Below are 21,289 nucleotides of genomic sequence, written 5' to 3'. Positions count from 1 at the left end.
ATCCCAGTGCGTTGGGAGGCTGAGGCAGGAGGATCACTTGAGGCCAGGAGTTTAAGACTAGCCTGGGCAACATAGTGAAACCCCTCCTTTTCTACTTTAAATTTTTTTTTTTACAGGCGAGGTGCGGTGACTCACGCCTATAATCCCAACACTTCGGGAGGCCAAGGTGAGCAGCTCACTTGAGCTCAGGAGTTCGAGACCAGCCTGGGCAACATGGCAAAATCCCATCTCTACAAAAAATACAAAAATTAGCCAGGCATGGTGGTGCACACCTGTAGTCCCAGGTACTTGGAGGCTGAGGTGGGAGGATCACCTGAGCCTGGAAGGCAGAGATTGCAGTGAGCCAAGATTGTATCACTGCACTCCAGCCTGAGTGACAGTGAGACTCTGTCTCAAAAAAGGAAAAAAGAAAAGAAATTAAAATTAAATAAATTTTTAAAATATTTTTTTCTTTTTCTTTGTTTCTTTTTTCTTTTTCTTTTTTTTTTTTTTTTTTTTTTTTTTTTTTTTTTTTTTTTACTAAGAAGGCTCCTAAGAGCCAGGCTATTAGCACCATCATCCCTTTCAAGTGCTATATAGTGATCAGGTGAAACTGGAGAACGTCTGAGTTGGGAGAGAATTCTAAGATCTCAAGTGTAAAAGCTTAATCTCACTGACTGAAAACTGAAGTCCAGAAAAGGAAAGAGGTTTTTGGCAAGGGACACAGCCAACTGGTGGCAGAGCTGACAATAGAACCCAGGATCCTTTTGACACCCCCCACCCCACATACACACACCCTCCCAAAGTGTGATCTCGCTCCAAAAAACTAGCTTCTCTCCGAGTTTTCGCGTTTCTATCAGAAGCCCCCTCATCCTTTTTTTTTCTCCCCCTTTATGGCTATCTATATTCTACAGGAAGGACAGAAGCCCTTTTCTTCTCAGGGAATAAGATTGGGAATCTTGGCCGGGTGCAGTGGCTCACGCCTGTAATCCCAACACTTTGGGAGCCAAGGTGGGCAGATCCCCTGAGGTCAGGAGTTCGAGACCAGCCTGGCCAGCATGATGAGACCTCATCTCTGCTAAAAATACCAAACTAGCCGGGCGTGGTGGCGCATGCCTGTAATCCCAACTACTCAGTAGGCTGAGGCAGGAGAATTGCCTGAACCTGGGAGGCGGAGGTTGCAGTGAGCCGAGATTGTGCCACTGCACTCCAGCCTGGGCCATAAGAGTGAAGCTCCGTCTCAAAATAATAATAAGAATAATAATAATAAATAAAAAGATTGGGAATCTTGGAGACTAAAAGAAAAGGGCAAATAAGTAAAGAAAAAAGAAGAGATTGGGAATCTGAGAGTCATTCTTAAGTGTTTTTCTTCTCCCATGTGTGCAAGTAATGAATCCTGTTGAGGCTTACTTTAAAATATCTTACTCTCTATTCCACCCTAGCCTTCAGTCCGTGCCTCCTGCTATCCCCTACCTTTGACCTCTCTCCAGGCCACCTGGTAGATAGCTTACATTGATGATAATTTACAGTTGCCATACACGTACATGGCATCACTGTACTGTGTTCTACATGTGTTATTTTATTCCCTTAAAAGACCCCATAAGCTGGATGCTTTTATTACCCCCATTTTATAGATGAAGAAACTGAGGCTCAGTGCAGTTAAATAATATTTGTAAGATCTCACAGCAAGCAAGGAGTAGAACTGTGATTTTATTTATTTATTTATTTATTATTTTTTTGAGACAGAGTCTTGCTCTGTCACCCAGGCTGGAATGCAGTGGTGCGATCTCACCTCACTGCAGCCTCCGCCTCCCAGGTTCAAGCAATTCTCCTGCCTCAGCCCTCAAGTAGCTGGGATTACAGGTGCCCGCCACCATGCCCGGCTAATTTTTGTATTTTTAGTAGAGACGGGGTTTTGCCATGTTAGCCTCGAACTCCCAGCCTCAGGTGATCTACCCACTTCAGCCTCCCAAAGTGCTGGGATTAAAGGGGTGAGCCACTGCGCCTGGCCAGAACTGGGATTTTAGAAGAACCAAGTGGTCTGGTGCCAAAATCCAAACTCCCAACTACTATACCATATTGCGTTTCTCTGAAGCACCGATATGACCATGTCACTCCTGTGCTCAAGCCTCTTCAGTGGCTCCCTTCTGACTGTGGTTGCTCAAATTCCTAGTTGGGCATTAACGGCTCTTCTGTGGTTTGCCTCTCCCTCTCCTGCAGGTAAGTTAATGAACTTTGTTGTGCCTCAGATTCCTCATCTACCACTTGAGTTGTGATAATACCCTCTTATGAGGCTGTCATGAGGATGAAAGGAGGTCACTCAGCACAAAGTGACACGATTGGTGTTAGTGATCATTTAGTCACCGTTGTACTGTTTCTCACAACTTACTTAGAGGACCCCTCTGGGCAGAATGTTGCTGCAAATAAACAGTGCTTGTTGCTACACTGAATGCGAATGTAATTTTTCCCTTCCTAGAAATGTTCCCCACTCCCATATGCCAACATCTCCAAATCCTTCCAAACCCAACCATCCTGCAATCACTCTACTTCAGTAACCCTGCCCCCCGCCCCAGCCTCCCCCTTCTACTAATTGAAACTCCCGGGACACTTACTCTTTTTTTTTGAGGCAGAGTCTTGCTCTTTCACCTAAGCTGGAGTACAGTGGCGCCATCTCAGCTCACTGCAACCTCCACCTCCCAGGTTCAAGTGATTCTCCTGCCTCATTCTCCCGGGTAGCTGGGACTAGAGGCTCGCACCACCATGCCCAGCTAATTTTTGTATTTTTAGTAGAGATGAGGTTTCATCATTTTGGCCAGGCTGGTCTCGAGCTCCTGACCTCAAGCGATCTGTCCACCTCAGTCTCCCAAAGTGCTGAGAGTACAGGCGTGAGCCACCAACGCCTGGCCTCAGGGACATTTATTCTCATCATCCTTTTTTGTCCACACCACTATTTATTTGCTCATGTGTTAAACATTTATCCAGTGCTTACTCTGATAATAACAATACCTGCACAGACAGTCCCCGAGTTAATGGTGATTGACTTAATGATATTTTCAGTTGACGATGGGTTTGCAGGGATGTAACCCCATCTTACACTTGCTTGGTTATTTTTTCTTTCTTTTTTTTTTTTTTTTTTTTCCCCCTTTCTGTGGAGAACGGGGTCTTGCTGTATTGCCCAGGCAGGTCTTGAACTCCTGGGCTCAAGCTATCCTCCCGCCTTCTCCTCCCTAAGAGTCAGGATTACAGGCATGAGCCTGTATTTTCAGAAGCTCCCTCATCCTTTTTCTTCCCCCTTTATGGCTATCTTCCACAGGAAGGACAGAAGCCCTTTTCCTCTCAGTGAATAAGATTGGGAATACTTGGCCGGCCCCAGCGGCTCACACCTGTAATCCCAGCACTTTGGGAGGCTCAGGTGGGCAGATGCCCTGAGGTCTGGTGGATGTAACCCCACCTTAAGTCAAGGAGCATCTGTATTTGACTTGATACTTTACGAAGCGCTCCATACCACAGCTCTGCGTCTGTAAATCCTCACAAAAGCCTTGGAAGGGATTCCCATTTTTAGGCTGCCCTAGTTTTACCAGCTGGTGGTAAACCCTGGTGTCAGCACCAGGGTTCCTGGGGATCCAGAGGTGATGCTGACAGGACCCCCGTCTTCAGGACATGTATTGCTGGGTCTGTCCCACAGACCATGGCCGACGGATGAAATGAGTACTCAGACAGGGGTATGCGGTGTAAGAGCAGCTGGGTGACTGCCTGGCTCTTGTGTCCGGAGAGCAGCCTGAGAGCTGGAGCTGCTTTGCTTTTCTTCAGTGCAGGCACAATGACGAAAACCTGGAGCCAACACAACCTGCAGGTAATTAACATTTATCGTTCCCCTTTCAGGGAACACGATGCACATGGATGATCAATGGTCAGTTCCTGGTCAATGTAAGTAAACAAGCCTGTTTAAGATAAATTCCCCCACACTGCCTTGTACTACTCCTTGCCCTCTGCCTTAAGGTTATAGAACAGCTGCCTTCTGCTATTCTTCCCCGAGGCTCTGCAGAACCTTCTGACCTTTCAGAAGGTTTGCGTCCTTTCTCTCTATAGTTTTTCCACCACTCTGACGAATCCCCCACAATGTATCGCTTTGTATGCAAAGCCAGGCCTGTCCATGCAGGGTGACAATCCAAGGTAGACAGTGGCAAAATCTGGTGGAGGCATCAGAGACAGTGCCATCAGTTCGCTGGAACAAGCGTATCAAGGAGCCTGGCAGATCTACACTTTACCAGACAGTGCCCATGGCCAACAGGGCAGGCCCTTGCTGCAGAGAAACACTCAGAAATCAAAACTCCTTGCTCTGCTGTCACGGACCTCTCCAGGAGATCCTCAGTGTCATCAGAAGCTGAAAAAGCAGTGCTGAGAAATGTAGCCTGCCATCTTTCCAGCTAAGGGAGGTGGCCCATTCAACCCTGGGTTGTCCTCTGCAAATGTGCTGCTGCAGGTCGCATGGCACCATCTTCTGATTGCAATTGGCTTTCCTGAGGGAGTGAACTGACTGAAATGGGATGGTAATAAGTTGCTAGGTTATTTTCCACTTTTTAGTTTATGAGGCTTATTGATTTTGCTTTAACATGAACTACTGCCTTCCTTTTAAGGAGCTGGTGAGGCAGAGCATGGCAGCAGGTTGAGGGTGGGGAAGTGGCACCACCTCCTTTTGGGGAGGATTTGGGAGGGTGAAAAGCACCCTCATCTTCTCAGCTGCGTGTGAACAAACCACCTGTCAAGGTGGGTCCTTCATCTATAGGAGGATGATGTCAGCCCTTCAGGGAGGTCTGTTTTCTTCCTCCATTTCCCAACCCCTTCATTATCATTCCTTCCACAACAGAGTAAGTTTCTTGAGCAAAGCAGCAATATCTAGCAATTTTAGATAGACATTTACCTTTTGACCTAGAAATCTCACTTCTACGAATCCATCCTGAAGACACTCTCAGCTGGATGGGTCGCTCATGCCTGTGATCCTAACACTTTGGGAGGCTAAAGCAGGAGAATCACTTGGGCTCAGGAGCTCAAGACCAGCCTGGGCAACATAGCAAGACCCTATCTCTACAAAAAAAAAAAAAGATAAAAAAACACAGTCAAAAATTCAAAAATTAATCAATATACATAAGGCCATTTATTACAGAAACATTGGTAGTAGCAAAAGACTGGAAATAACTCAATGCCCTTCAATAGGGAACAGAGTAAATAAGCTAGGATGCCTACGCATAATGGAGTGCCATGCAGCTTTGATAGGAAATGAGGCATATTTCTGTGTTCTATGTTGTGATCGCCAGCATATAGCCTAATGAGTAAAAAGCCAGGTGAAGAAAATTCTGATAGTATGCTATCATTGGGGGGGAATATGAATATACTGGTATATCACATAGGAGGAGATAGGGAATAGAGTGAGAGGATTGGGATAGAAGCTAGACTTTTCTAAATATAACTTGTTTTATAGATTTATGTTGGAAGTTTGTGGATATAGTACTTTAGAAAAGTATAAAACAAAATTAGACTTGACAAAATGTAAAAGTCAATCTGTTAAGTTGGTGGTGTAACTACACAGTGAGAAACTATTGCAAATGACCTTAACACTCAGGAATTCCACTGTATATTCCTAATGGGAGATCCCCTCATGACCAAACTCAAACCCAGTCCAACCGAATCAAAAAACCTTCTAAAATATGTAAAACTGTTTTGAGTAATGAAGTGAGAAGTGTGGCAGTGTTGGTGATACGGCTTGGCTGTGTCCCCACCCTGACATCATCTTGAATCGGAACTCCCACAATTCCCACATGTCGTGAGAGGAACCCCGTGGGAGGTGACTGAACTGTGGGTGTGGGTCTTTCCTGCGCTCTTCCCATGATAGTAAATGACAAGATCTGATGATTTTAAAAATGGTTTCCCTGCACAAGCTCACTCTCTTGCCTGCCACCATCTACGTAAGATGTGACTTGTTCCTCCTTGCCTTCCACTGTGATTGGGAGGACTCCCCAGCCATGTGGAAGTATAAGTCCATTAAACCTCTTTTTCTTCCCAATCTCGGGTATGTCTTTATCAGCAGCGTGAAAATGGACTAATACAGTAAATTGGTACTAATAGAATGGGGTGCTGCTGAAAAGATACCCAAAAATGTGGGAGCAACTTTGGAACTGAGTTATCAGATAGAGGCTGGAACAGTTTGGAGGGCTCAGAAGAAGACAGGAAAATGTGGGAAAGTTTGGAACTTCCTAGAGACTTGTTGAATGGCTTTGACAAAAATGCTGATAGTGATGTGAACAATAAGGTCCAGGCTGAGGTGGTCTCAGATGGAGATGAGGAACTTGTTGGGAACTGGAGCAAAGGTGACCCTTGTTATGTTTTAGCAAAGAGACTGGTGGCATTTTGCTCCTGCCCTAGAGATTTGCGGAACTTTGAACTTGAGAGAGATGATTTAGGGAATCTGGTGGAAGAAATGTCTAAGCAACAAAGCATTCAAGAGGTGACTTAGGTGCTATTAAATGCATCCAGTTTTATAAGGGAAGCAGAGCATAAAAGTTCAGAAACTTTGCAGCCTGACAGTGTAATAGAAAAGAAAATTCTATTTTCTGAGGAGAAATTCAAGCTGGCTGCAGAAATTTGCATAAGTTATGAGGACCCGAATATTAATCTCCAAGACAATGGGGAAAATGTCTCCAGGGCATGTCAGAGGTCTTCATGGCAGCCCCTCCCATCACAAGCCCAGAGTCCTAGGAGGAAAAAATGGTTTTGTGGGCCAGGCCCAGGGACTCCGTGCTGTGTGCAGTCTAGGGACTTGGTGCCCTGCATCCCAGCTACTCCAGCTATGACTGAAAGGGCCCAAGGTACAGCTCAGGCCATGGCTGCAGAGGGTGCCAGCCTCAAGCCTTGGAAGCTTCCATGTGATATTCAACCTGTGGGTTCACAGAAGTCAAGAATTGAGGTTTGGGAACCTCTGCCTAGATTTCAGAGGATGTATGGAAACGCCTGGATATCCAGGCTGAAGTTTGCTGCAGGGACAGGGCCCTCATGGAGAACCTCTGCTAGGGCAGTGTGGAAGGGAAATGTGGAGTTGGAGTGCCCACACAGAGTGCCAACTGGGGCACCACCTAGTGCTGTGAGAAGAGGGCCACTGTCCTCCAGACCCCAGAATGGTAGATCCACTGACAGCTTGCACCGTGTGCCTGGAAGAGCTGCAGACACTCAACACCAGCCCACGAAAGCAGCCAGGAGGGAGGCTGTACCCTGCAAAGCCACGGGGGCTGAGCTGCCCAAGACCATGGGAACCCACTTCTTGCATCAGCGTGACCCGATGTGAGACATAGAGTCAAAGGAGATCGTTTTGGAGTTTTAAGACTTAACTGCCCTGCTGGATTTCGGACTTGTATGGGGACTGTAGCACCTTTGTTTTGGCCAATTTCTCCCATTTGGAATGGCTGTATTTACCCAGTGCCTGTACCCCCATTGTGTCTAGGAAGTAACTAACTTGCTTTTACAGGCTCCTAGGTGAAAGGAATGTGACTTGTCTCAGATGAGATTTTGGACCATGGACGTTTGAGTTAATGCTGAAATGAGTTAGGACTCTGGGAGACTGTTTTTGGGAAGGCACGATTGGTTCTGAAAAGTGAACATGAGATTTAGGAGTAGGAGGGACCAGGGGTGGGATGATATGGTTTGGCTGTGTCCCCATCGAAATCTCATTTTGAATCGTAACTCCCACAATTCCCATGTGTCATTGGATGAACCCAGTGGGAGGTGATTGAATTACGGGGGCGGGTCTTTCCTGTGTGGTTCTCATGATGGTGAATGAGTCTCACAAGATCTAACCGTTTTAAAAGTGGGAGTTTCCCTGCACAAGCTGTCTCTCTTGCCTGCTGCCATTCATGTAAGATGTGACTTACTCCTCCTTGCTTTCCACATGATTGGGAGGCTTCCCCAGCCATGTGGGACTGTAAGTCCATTAAACCTCTTTTTCTTCCCAGTCTCAGGTATATCTTTATCAGCAGTATGAAAACAGACTAATACAGTTAGTAAGACTGTTTGCATGTATTATAGGATAAAGCAATGAGTAATTATTTTGTTTTAAAAAGTGGGATGTTTTATATCCCAGGTATGGGTATAAGATCAATAAAGGTAAGTAGAAACATTTTAGTCTTACCTAAATTTGAAATAGAACTATTCGTAAGAACCCATAAAGTATTTTCTTGTAAAAAATTATTTCTAGAAACCATCGTCAATTCAAAAGCAAGCATTTCTTGCACACAGTATATGATCTCTAAATGCCATTTACTAAAAGAAAGCAGGGCTCCTGAGAAAAATGGCTGATTCCAGATCTGGGCTCCTGGGAAAGAAATGTACAAGATGAGCCTGGAACATCATATTATACACCAGATAGTTAAGCGTGTATCAAGGACAATAGGGTGATTTCAAAAGACAAATGCCAGATATTATGTGCCTCTGATGAAAAGCATTAGTCATGAAGTAGTCTTGCCAAAATCCCTAACCTAAATCTGATCAGCTACTCTAAATCCAACTTCTAGTTTACAGGAAATGTCAAGGACAGAGAACATGTTAAATCATACTGTTGGTTGCAATCACCAAAATTACTGCAGTGGCTCACGCTTATAATCCCAGCACTTTGGGAGGCCAAGGAGGGCAGATTGCTTGAGCCCAGGAGTCTGAAACCAGCCTGCGAAATACAGTGAGACCCCCAGGAGTCTGAAACCAGCCTGCGAAATCTAGTGAGACCCCCATCTCTACAAAAAATTGAAAGATTCACCAGGCATGGTGACATGCACCTATGGTCCCAGCTACTCTGCAGACTGAGGCAGGAGGATCGCTTGACCCCAGGAGTTTGAGGGTCCCTTGAGCCATGATTGTGCCACTGCACTCCAGCCTGTGTGACAGAACGATACCCTGTTTCAAAAAAAAAAAAAAAAAAAAAATTATCACAAAGACTTAGGTGCCTATAGTCCCAGCTACTCAGGAAGATGAGGCTGGAGGGTGGCTTGAGCCCAGGAGTTCCAGTTCAGACTGGGCAACATAGTAACCCCATCCCTTAAAAAAACAAAACAAAACAAAACAGACTCAGTCAACTTGAAGAGGCCCCCACTAACCAAAGAATAGGATAATTTGAGCATCAATAAGAATTATAACTGTGATGAATTGAAGCTCATCAAATATGTTTAAAACCATGAATTCATGCTTTTTTTAAAAATTAAATCTATTGGTCACTTTTGGTGGGTGCTAGGGATCCATTTGTTATTTTGAAAATTGGCAAATAAAGAGAAAGAAACATTTATATTACCTTTCCAGTGATAAAAATATCTTAGGTTAACTGCATAGGTGATCAGGGAAAGCTTCTTTTTTGGGGATGTATTACAGCTGTTAAACAAACAAAGACTAGAAGGATTAAAATATCACCATTTTTCCATCTTTAGTAAATTAACGGACCTGGACTTTGATCATCAATGACGGTCAAATGACAAATACATTAGTGCCTCCTGATGAAAGACAATCATGAAATAGTTTTTGTCAAAAATCACTAACCTAAGACTGATCACTACTCTAAATCCAACTACTGGTTTACAGGAAACGCCAAGGACAGGGAACATGTTAAATGATACTGCTGATGCAATCACCAAAATTCAGATGTTGAGAAATTCCATGAGGTAACCCAGCCTCTTCAACAAATACATTACAAGGAGGGGGGACTTACCAAGTAAAAGGAATCCAAGAGGCATACTGAAGTCTTTATGGATGAAAATGATACCATGATATGATCTGCTTCAGAATAATCCAGGGAGATATTAGTGATAAAATAAGATTAGCTATGAATTCTTTTTTTTTTTTTTTTTTTTGAGATGGAGTCTCACTCTGTCACCCAGGCTGGGGTGCAGCGGCATGATCTCAGCTCACTGCAACCTCTGCCTCCCGGGTTCAAGCAATTCTCCTGCCTCAGCCTCCCAAGTAGCTGAGACTACAGGCATGTGCCACCACACACGGCTAATTTTTTGTTTTTAATAGAGACAGGGTTTCACCATGTTGGCCAAGCTGGTCTCAAACTCCTGACCTCAGGTGATCTGCCCACCTCGGCCTCCCAAAGTGCAGGGATTACAGGTGTGAGCCACCACGCCTGGCCGAATTCTTAATTATTGAACCTAGGTGATAGAATCATGGAAGTTTATGATACCATTTGTCTCCTTTTATGTTAGAAATTTTCCATAGTGAAATAAAACAAAAAATAAAGAAATAAAAAGGAAACTAAAGACCGAAGCCACAGAAAAGCTAAACAAACAAAATAAAGACTTTCTCTTTTTTTTTTTTTTTTTTTTTGGACACAGGGTCTTACTCTGTCACCCAGGCTGGAGTGAAGTGGTGCAATCTTGGCTCACTGCAACCTCCACCTCCTGGGTTCAAGTGATTCTCCTGTCTCAGCCTCCTGAGTAGCTGGAATTACAGGTGCTCGCCACCATGCCTGGCTAATTTTTGTATTTTTAGTAGAGACGGGATTTCACCATGTTGGCCAGGCTGGTCTCAAACTCCTGACCTCAGGTGATCTGCCAGCTTTGTCCTCCCAAAATGCTGGGATTACATGCCCGGCCTTGAAAAAACAATTTTTTAAAGTAATTAAATATTAGTGTGATTTTTTTCTGTTCTTCCTCCACCTGCTCCCCGAGCTATAAACGTCCCTACAGGGCAAGAGTCTTCAAGATCTTTCTTTCTACACAGGTGCCCAGAGCAGGGTCTGGCACATTATAGGCCCTCAAAAAAATGCTTACTGCCTCGGAAACCTGACCAGAAAAGACCAACTCTTTGTGGGGTGGGGAAGGGAATGAGGAGGGTTAACCTTTCTCCTCCGCCTTCAGCTCCGTGTCAGATGATGTACCAGTGGAGACTGAATCCCGCAGATTTATAGTGTGTTTTCTCATGTATACAGACAGAGCTTTTTTGTTATGATTAATCATCCCATTTATACCTTTCAAAAATCCACAAAAATTCCTCATTAAAATTTGTTTCATACCTTCTCATCCTTTCTCTCAATAATGTAGAAGTGTTAGAATTTGGTCTCAATTCTCCATGGCCTTCAGGCAGCACTTGTCTGCTGGACACAGAGGGACAGGAATTCTCAACCTGGACACTGCAAGTTTCAACCACCCATGAATCCCTGATATTGCAAAATGGTACATATGCATGTGTACCTGTATACATTGTTGTTGCTGTTGTTGTTGTTGTTTGAGACAGAGTCTTGCTCTGTCACCCAGGCTGGAGTTCAGTGATGCGATCTCAGCTCACTGCAACCTCCACCTCCCAGGTTCCAGCAATTCTCCTGCCTCATCCCCGAGTAGCTGGGATTACAGGTGTGTGCCACCACGCCCAGCTAATTTTTTATATTTTTGGTAGAGATGGGGTTTCACCATGTTGGCAGGCTGGTCTCAAACTCCTGACCTCAAGTGGTCTGCCTGCCTTGGCCTCCCAGAATGTTGGGATTACAGGCATGAGACACCACACCTGGCCCATATATGCATTTTTGGATAGGGTGATGGTCTGTGATTTTTAAATCAGATGCTATCATGGGCTCCTGACCTAACAAAGGAGAAAGACTACATTCAGTAGAAGAGGTGCAAAATAATGAGAAACACTAAGTGTTCATCAAGAACCTTTTTTTTTTTTTTTTTTTGAGATGGAATTTTGCTCTTGTTGCCCAGGCTGGAGTGCAATGGCGCAATCTCAGCTCACTACCACCTCCGCCTCCCGGGTTCAAACGATTCTCCTGCCTCAGCCTCCTGAGTAGCTGAGATTACAGGCATGCACCACCACACCTGGCTAACTTTTGTATTCTTAGTAGAGATGGGGTTTCTCCATGTTGGTCAAAGTCCTGACCTCAGGTGATCCGCCTGCGTCGGCCTCCCAAAGTCCTGGGATTACGGGCGTAAGTGTGGCCCGGCCTAGTGTGCCCATTCTTTAAGGCCCCAGTCCCGTGCCTTCTCCCTACCACTGTCCCTGCCTCCTCCCCAACCAGTTGTCTTTCTTTCTTGTAAACTTCAACATTTCACATTTATCTCTTGTTACATGTGGCTGGTAACTGTTGATCACCTTCTTCATGTTTGCTCACGTTTTACCCTCCCAGCTAGTCTATGTGCTTCTCACAGGCTAGGATCATATTGCACATCACTGTATCTTCTTTGCCCTGAAGCATGGCCTGCCTCGAGGGGACATTTGGTCATTTGTTTTTCGTGGATTGGTTTTATAACCACCATAATGTTTGAATTCCTTAATGTGGCCTACATGGATTGGTCTCTGCCACCCTCTGTGGCCTCATTTGTGTCTCCTCCCCCTTTACATTTTATACCTAGCCATCCTCAATACCAGCCAGTTCCTTAGAAATTCCATGGGCCAGGTGCAGTGGTTCACACCTGTAATCCCAGCACTTTAGGAGGCCAAAGTGGGCGGATCACCTGAGGTCAGTAGTTCCAGACCAGCCTGAGCAACACGGTGAAACTCCATCTCTACTAAAATACAAAAATTAGCCAAGCGTGGTGGTGCACGCCCGTAATCCCAGCTACTCGGGAGGCTGAGGCAAGAGAATCGCTTGAACCCAGGAGGTGGGGGTTGCAGTGAGCCGAGCCTGTGCCACTGCACTCTAGCCTGGGTACAGGGTGAGACCGTCTCTCAAAAAAAAAGAAAGAAAGAAATTCCAGCCATGACACCTCACGCAGCTTCCTCTGCCGGAACACTCATCTCCTCTTCTGTCTGGTTGACTTTTCTCAACCTTTGCGTCTCAATCTGGGAATTACTTCCTAATGAGAAGTCTTCCCCTGGACTTCGTTGAAAGTACAAATCAGTAAGGCTGGGCCAGCAAAATGCGTTGTGTGTGAGAGAGCATTTAGCAAGAGTTTGAAAAACGCGTCATGTGTGAGAACATTTAGCAAGAGGAAAAACGCGTCGTGTGTGAGAGCATTTAGCAAGAGGAAATGAGAAACATTCACATCCACTTACTCATGAGCTTGCTCCAGCTTCTTCTTTTCCTGTCCCCTAGTTCCCTCTGGACGTCAGCCATCTGAAATTACTCACAGGACATCTGAACGCACTTTGCTTTTTCATACTTCCGTGCCTTTGTACACACTTTTCTTCTTTTTTTTCTTTTCTTTTTTTTTTTTTTTTTTTTTTGGAGGCAAGGTCTTACTCTGTCGCTCAGGCTGTAGTGCACGGGCGCCATTTCAGCTCATTGCAACCCCTGCCTCCTGGGTTCAAGCAATTCTCTTGCCTCAGCCTCCCAAGTAGCTAGGACTACAGGTGTGTGCCACCACACCTGACTAATTTTTGTATTTTTAGTAGAGATGGGGTTTCACCATGTTGGCCAGGCTGGTCTCGAACTCCTGACCTCCAGTGATCCACCCACCTCGGCCTCTCAAAGTTCTGGGATTATAGATGTAAGCCACTGTGCCCAGCCTGTACACACTACACATTTTTCATTTTTTCACTCTTCCTAGGATTCCATTTAATCCATGCCCTTCCTTCTTCCTCTCTTCTCCTCTCCTTTCCTTTCTCTTTCTTTCATTCTGTCTTTTCTTTCCTTCTTTCTTTTTCTTTCTTTTGTTCTTTCTCTTTCTTTCTTTCTTTTTTTCCTTCCTTCCTACCTTCCTTCCTTCCTTCCTTCTTTTCTTTCCGTCCCTCTCTCCCCACCAACCTTCCTTCCTTCCCTCTGTCTCTGCACCCCCACCCCGCCCTTCTCTTTCTTTCAACAGAGTCTCACTCTGTTGCCCAGGCTGGAGTGCAATAGTGTGATCACAGCTCACTGCAACCTCTGCTTCCCAGGCTCAAGTGATCTTCGTGCCTCCGCCACCTGAGTAGCTGGGATTATAAGTATCTGCAACCATGTCTGGCTAATTTTTGTATTTTTAGTAGATATGGGGTTTCACCATGTTGGCCAGGCTGGTCTTCAACTCCTGGCCTCAAGTAATCCACCCACCTCAGCCTCCCACAATGCTGGTATTAAAGGCGTGAGCCACTGCACGGCCTAATTCATGCCCTTTCTTCACCTAATTTACTCCTAATCATTTTTCAGTGCCCAGCCAAGGGGTCGGTATAATGGTACAATTTTTGTTTGTTTGTTTGTTTTTTGAGACAGAGTCTTGTTCTGTCACCCAGGCTGGAGTGCAGTGGTAAGATTTTGGCTCACTGCAACCTCTGCCTCCCGGGCTCAAGCAATTCTCCTGCCTCAGCCTCCCAAGCAGCTGGAATTGCAAGTGCACACCACCACACAGCTAACTTTTTGTATTTTTAGTAGAGATAGGATTTCAACATGTTGACCAGGCTGATCTCGAACTCCTGACCTCAAGTGATCTGCCCGCCTTGGCCTCCCAAAGTGCTGGGATTACAGGCATGAGCCACTGTGCTCGGCCAAATGGGAAAAATTGTAATAATTCTACCTCCGAGGGTTGTTGTGGGAATGAAATGAATTAATGTCTATACAGTTCTTTGACTTCTTCCTGGCATATAGTAAGTGCTAAATAATTTTTAGCTATTATCAGCAACATCATCTTCTCTTTCATCATTATTATCAGTATGTATAATATACAAGTCTCTTGTCATTTTTCATGCTATATATTAATTGCTTTTCATGTCTGTCTCTCCACCATCATATATGCTCCTTTTTGATCAAATGATCCTCAAATAACGAGATCATTCTACAGGCCCTAACAAAGCATCAATAGTCAAAGTTTGGAGCTACAGAAATCCTATGGAGGGTTGTGAAAAGAAAAACGTCAACTGGATGAAAAGGCTGTGGGAAAAGGAACATGTAAATAAGGTCAGAAAGAATGCCTTAGAAATAACCACAGGACTCATTCACCATTGATCACAGTGCAAGTGGACACAACCTTATTTTGTCAGGCAATTTGGCGCTTCCCAGGAAGTATTTATTTATTTGTTGGAGACAGTCTTGCTTTGTCACCCAGGCTGGAGTGCAATGGCACAATCTTGGCTCACTGTAACCTCTGCCTCCCGGGTTCAAGCAATTCTCCTATCTCAGCCTCCCGCATAGCTGGGATTACAGGCACACACCACCACGCCTGGCTAATTTTTGTATTTTTTTTTTGTAGAGACGGAGTTTCACCATCTTGGCCAGGCTGGTCTTGAACATCTGACCTCAGGCGATCTGCCCGCCTCAACCTCCCAGAGTGCTGGGATTACAGGCGTGAGCCACCACACCTGGCCAGAAATTTTAATTACATATATCCTTAAACAAAGAAATATCACTTTTAGAAGTCTATTCAATGAAAACAATTTCTCAAGTGTAAAAAGATACATGAAAAGGTTAACCATCATACCATTACTTGTAAGAATAAAAAATTTTGAGAGGCTGAGGCGGGTGGATCACCTGAGGTCAGGAGTTCAAGATCAGCCTGGTCAACATGGTGAACTGCATTGGTGAACAACATTGGCTCACTACAAGCTCTGTCTCCTGGGTTCATGCCATTCTTTTTCTCAGCCTCCCAAGTAGCTGGGACTACAGGCACCTGCCACCACGCCCGGCTAATTTTTTTTCTTTTTTTTTTTTTTTGTATTTTTAGTAGAGACAGGGTTCCATCATGTTAGCCAGGATGGTCTCGATCTCCTGACCTTGTGATCTGCCTCCTAAAGTTCTGGGATTATAGGCGTGAGCCACTGCTCCCGGCCTGTCTCATTCCAGTTTTATCAAATGTGCTATTGAAATGAGCGCTGTATAATTTTTAAACAACGTGCATACAATACTTCCATAGAAAGGAAAAAGTGATAAGGATATAAGGAAAAATTATCGGCTTAAGCAGAAAAAAAATAACTATACATAATAGCTGAAATACAACATTAGAGAAATTTCCCAGGAAATATAGCAAAAAGATAAAGGGATATAAAATAGTAGACAAAAGGTTAGGAAGTTAAGGATACTAGTTCAGGGGATCTTATATCTGAATATCAGTGTTTCCAGAAAGAAAAAAGAAAAGAAGGGGCAAAGCAATCAATGTCATAATTCAAGAATAGAATGAACTGTGAGATTTAAGAGCCAATAAGTAGCCAGCATCATTTTAGGGAGGAAGAGAAGATTTTATTGCCTCTAGAGATGAAAAAATTGGCTATGTCCAAAGTTTAGGAACCAAAATGGATTTGTACTTCTCATCAGCAACACTAGAAGCCAAAATACAATGAAGCAATGCCTTTAAAATTCTGAAAGATGTAACTTGCAATCTGGAATTCTATACCCAGCCACACTATCAATCGAGTGTGAGAGTAGAAAAAAACATGTTCAAGTATGTAAGGTTTGAAAAATTGTATCTATCATGCAGCCCTTCTCTATAAGCTACTGGAGAAGATACTCCACCCAAAGACAAAGTAAATCCAGGAGGAGACTCTAAAATAGGAGAGAAGCAAGGAGATTCCCTGGGAGGATCGTAAAGGGAAATGCCATGATCATCGCTGTGTACAAGATGTGGAGAACAACCATTTCCATGTGGAAAAGTGTGACTCAGGAAACAGGTTGAGAACTGTCATCACCCAAAAATGCTCATTGATATAATACCTTGTTCAAACTTGAGGACAATTTATCTATATTTGTCACACTTTCATCACTTATTATGGAAATTCCCACTCACCTCTCTATACTCTGCTGGTAGAATCTGCTGAGCATATTCATTTCATAAAATGCCCCCGTTTCTGAAGCGTTGTGCTTTGGCCTACTCTTGAGAGCTGAACATAGGCTAATGAGCTTAAAAGCAGAAAATACAAAGCATCCTTCTCCCTCTGTCCCTCCTTCTGCAGGGTCTTCAGTGCCTGGCCCATACTGCAGACCTGCCAGATGCCCAGACACAGGTGAACCCTCATAGTTAGAGACTTATCCACCTGAAACTAATGAAACGGAGGCCCTTTATTCATATGTGCCCTTCCCAGGGCCCTGTACCTAATTTAGTATTTGTAATTTTGAACTTATAATCTTACTAAAGGGTCCTCCAAATTATATAATCTTCAGACCCCGCAAATCCTAGATCTGCCCCTGCGTATGATTTTTTTTTTTCTTTTTTTTTTTTTGGCTTTCTCCCTTCCAGTTAGGAAGATAGATGTGTGTTTTGTTTGTTGGTTTGTTTTCTTGTTTTGTTTTGTTTTTGAGACGGAGTTTCGCTCTTGTTACTCAAACTGGAGTGCAATGGCACGATCTCCGCTCACCCCAACCTCCGCCTCCTGGGTTCAAGCAATTCTCCTGCCTCAGCCTCCCGAGTAGCTGGGATTACAGGGACACATCACCACAGCTGGCTAATATTTTTGTATTTTTAGTAGAAACAGGGTTTCACCATGTTAGCCAGGCTGGTCTCAAACTCCTGACCTCAGGTGATTTGTCTGCCTCAGCTTCTCAAAGGCTTATAGGCATAAGCCATAGTGCCCAGCCTTGTTTTTGTTTCAAAATGGGGTCTCACTCTGTTGCCCAGACTGGACCAGAACTCCTGGGTTCAAGTGATCCTCCCATTTCAGCCTCCTGAGTAGCTAGGACTACAGGCACACACCACCATGCTTTGCTCTTTGATCATGATTTTGTCCTCTGACTTCTCCAGAAGAGGCTTTTAAAGACTCAGGAACGTCGAAATTATGTTATAACCCAGCAACTCTGTTCAGCTTGTTTTCCCAGGAAGTCTCATGTAATACTGGCGATAGTGCTCTTTCCTTTCACAGCCAGGTTGTGCTAGCCACTCCGTTGTTCAAATCCAAGCAGTAGATTTAGGGATATGTCATTTAGGAGGCAAAACTATAAAGCGAACGGTAACGATTAACATTGAAGGTAGCACAGTGGTTACCTGGGGAGGAGGTGGTAGTCAGGGAAAGCAGAGATTGCAGGGAGGCACACAGCTGAGCTTCAAGGTACTAATTGGTGATAGGTGTTTTATTATTATTATTATTATTATTATTATTATTATTTTTGAGACAGAGTCTCGCTCTGTTGGCTAGGCTGGAGTGCAGTGGCATGATCTTGGCTCACTGCAACCCCCGTCTCCCAGGCTCAAGCAATTCTGCCTCAGCTTCCCAAGTAGCTGGGATTACAGGTATGTGCCACCACACCCAGCTGATTTTTGTATTTTTAGTAGAGACAGGGTTTCACCATGCTGGCCAGGCTGGTCTCACTCCTGACCTCAGGTAATCTGCCCGCCTTGGCCTCCCAAAGTCCTGGGATTACAGGCGTGAGCCACCATGCCCGGCCTTTTTTTTTTTTTTCTTTATTTTGAAAGAGGGTCTTGTTCTGTCGCCCAGGCTGGAGTGCAGTGGAGTGAGCACAGCTCACTGCTGCCTCTTGAGCTCTTCCCGCCTCAGCCTCCTGAGTAGCTGGGACTACAGGTGTGTGCCACTACACTCTGCTAGTTTTATTTTATGGTTTTGTTTGTTTGTTAGTTTGGTGGTGGTGGTGTTGTCGTGTGTGTAGAGCTGGGGGTCTCATTAAGTTGCCCAGGCTGGTCTCAAACTCCTGGTTGTAAGCCATCTTTCCACCTCAGCCTCCCAAAGTGCCGAGATGACAGGTGTGAGCCGCCGCACCCGGCCTCATTATTTAATCTTTAGACTGTACACATACTCTTTTGTAAATATGATACATTTTATAATTTGAAAGCCTGGAGAGGTGCCTGATGGCTATTGTTTCCTCTCTTGGTTCAGGGCTGCAGCCAGAGAATACGTGCAGAGTCACTGTCAACAGCAAGTTAAGTATAAAAGGAAATAATGATTTTCTAACATTCTAATAAACCTGTGCTAGTTAGAGAGGATCCTGGTTACCGCAGTGAAGTCCACTGATTGCGCTGGGAAGGGGTAAAGTCCAGCTGCCTTTTTCAGGCCCTGCTGGTACAACAGCATTTTTCTGGACCAGACAGCATTCAGAGCTTGGCCCTCACTTCCATATGTCCGGAGACTTGATTTTCGCCACTCCACTGGGACTCCTCATGCTTGGAGGGAATGCCTGGGAGTGATCAGCCACTGTGAGCTCCTTGAGGGCTGAGAGCACGCTGTATCCATCTCTACATTCCCAGCGCCTAGCAAAGAACCCACCGACAGCAGCAGAGTCCAGGCACCTTTCTGGCAACTTGCATACTGGTGTGTGCCAGACAGAACGTGCATGCCCGCCCTGGAGGCACGGCTCCCTTCCTGGGGCCTGGTGGCTTGACGCCGAGGCTTAGCCCAGAGGTTAAGGACCCTTCCACCAAGGATACACCACAGCTACCTTACTGCCAGCCTCCTCGTGCTGTCTTCTACCTGGGCCAGGACTGGCTGCCAGCCCTGGCACGGTGCCTTGCTCATAAAAAGGGCTCAGGAAATGGAAGAAGAAATACAGAAACCCAAGTCACAGACCGACTTTTTTTTCCCCCCGACAGGCTACTTTGTAGTCTTTGCCTTATCTTTACATATAGGATCCCCTAGCCCAGCCTATAGATAGACTTAGATATGAAGTTTCTTAGAAATGTTTTTCCGAGTCAGGTTCTGCTCTGCTTTTAGAAAGTGATGGAGAAAGTTAAGGCCACCAAGCCAAATACACTCCTTAGTAATTTACCCAGCATTCGAGTGCAGCAGTCAGAATTTCAAACACTGGAGGAAGCAGTGAGGACAAAATCCAAAGCCCCTGCCAGTCACGGGGGAGTAATTTGACCGGTTAGGACCGTGGTCTTTCTGTTCACAAATAGACGCTGACTGCCTTCGGGACAAGCAGGTGCTTGCTTTGCCTGGGGAGCCACCAAAGCTGTGTAAGGCCTGGGCCACAGCCAGAAATCGTTTAGATTCCAAAAGCTCGGAGTCAAGGCTGCAAAAGCACTTGTTTAGTCTGTCAAGAAACAGATCAAGAAGATAAGTGGCTTAGAAAGACAGTGATGGGGTCGGGCATGGTGTAATCCCAGCACTTTGGGAGGCTGAGGCAGGCAGGTCACTTAAGGTCAGGATTCCGAGACCAGGCTGGCCAGTATGATGAAATCTTGTCTCTACTAGAGATACAAAAATTGGTCGGGCACGGTATTTCACGCCTGTAATCCCAGGACTTTGGGAGGTCGAGGTGGGTGGATCACCTGAGGTGTTCGAGTTCGAGATCAGCCTAACCAACATAGAGAAACCCTGTCTCTACTAAAAACACAAGATTAGCCAGGTGTGCTTGTGCATACCTGTAATCCCAGCTATTCAGGAGGCTGAGCAGGAGAATCACTTGATCCTGGGAGGTGAGGCTGTGGTGAGCCAAGATTGCACCACTGCACTCCAGCCTGGGCAACAGAGTGAGACTCGGTCTCAGAAAAAAAAAAAAAAAAAAAAGAGAGAGAGATACAAAAATTTGCCTGGTGTGGTGGCACACACCTGTAGTCCCAGCTAATTGGGAGGCTGAGGCAGGAGAATCCTTGAACCCAGGAGGTGGAGGTTGCAGTGAGTCAAGATTGTGCCACTGCACTCCAGCCTGGGTGACAGAGTGAGACTCTGTCTCAAAAAAAAAAAAAAAAAAAAAAAAAAAGAATGAAAGACCGTGATGGAAGCAAGCCTAGGATGGAGGACTCCCAACTGCCACATGTGTATTATTTTATCTGTTACAGTCTCTGCATCTCTGGTCATTGCAGATCCCATGGTCAAGGGCCTTCCTCCTGCATAGCAAGGTTTGAGTCTTCTAATTGTCATTCACATAAGGTTTATGTCTATGTAACTGCAAAACCAACCTTATTAGCTCAACTGGCCTGTTGAGTGGATAAATAGTGATTACTCTTTCCTGATTTTATCTTTGTAATGTGACAAGTTTGTGGGTTAGAAATTCTAATTTGCCATCTATTTTGCATTTATTTACATAATGAGCTCCCAAGCCCCTGAGGATATACCATGAATTAATTAGTGGAGTCTGTAATAGCCAATTCCAATTCTGTGGAGTATTGGAACACCGACAATAAATAGAAATGCATTATTCTTATTATTTTTGGCAATTGATATACCCTCAGAGGCATTAAAGCCTTTTCAGAACAAGGTGGGGTGTATATAAATGACTCTGTTATCCTTGTCCCGACTTAGGAAAGGAGATATTGTAGAAATTGAAGTCTGTTACCTTAAATGCCAAGGGGACTCGGCATTTCTGTCCTACCCCTGGCTTATTCTGAAATCGAGGTGAGATGGGAAGAAGGGTAGTGACTGAGACAGAAGGACAACCTGATTTCTAATCATTTATTCACTGGAACAACATTGCTTGAGTGTAAGGCTATGTGTAAGGCTTTGTGTGAGGGGGTGGCAGATCATTTAATAGGACCCAGGAGATCATGCTTTGAAAAACACC

The 21,289-nt window shown here is 44.9% G+C and overlaps 1 long non-coding RNA gene across 1 annotated transcript in view; it reads left to right on the top strand.

Annotated features, from left to right (window-relative positions):
• Positions 1-5,111, top strand: part of LOC126948002 (uncharacterized) — a 30,923-nt gene extending 25,812 nt beyond the window's left edge. The window contains exon 3 of the long non-coding RNA XR_007723294.1: positions 3,862-5,111. This is a non-coding gene — a long non-coding RNA (uncharacterized LOC126948002). The remainder of the gene's footprint in view (positions 1-3,861) is intronic.
• Positions 5,112-21,289: the final 16,178 nt, after the last annotated feature.

This window comes from Macaca thibetana, chromosome 2 (genome assembly GCF_024542745.1).
Source record: "Macaca thibetana thibetana isolate TM-01 chromosome 2, ASM2454274v1, whole genome shotgun sequence".
NCBI classification, from domain to species: domain Eukaryota; kingdom Metazoa; phylum Chordata; class Mammalia; order Primates; family Cercopithecidae; genus Macaca; species Macaca thibetana.
The sequence above is the reverse complement of the archived record's forward strand: the minus strand, read 5'-3'. Positions and strand labels throughout refer to the sequence as shown.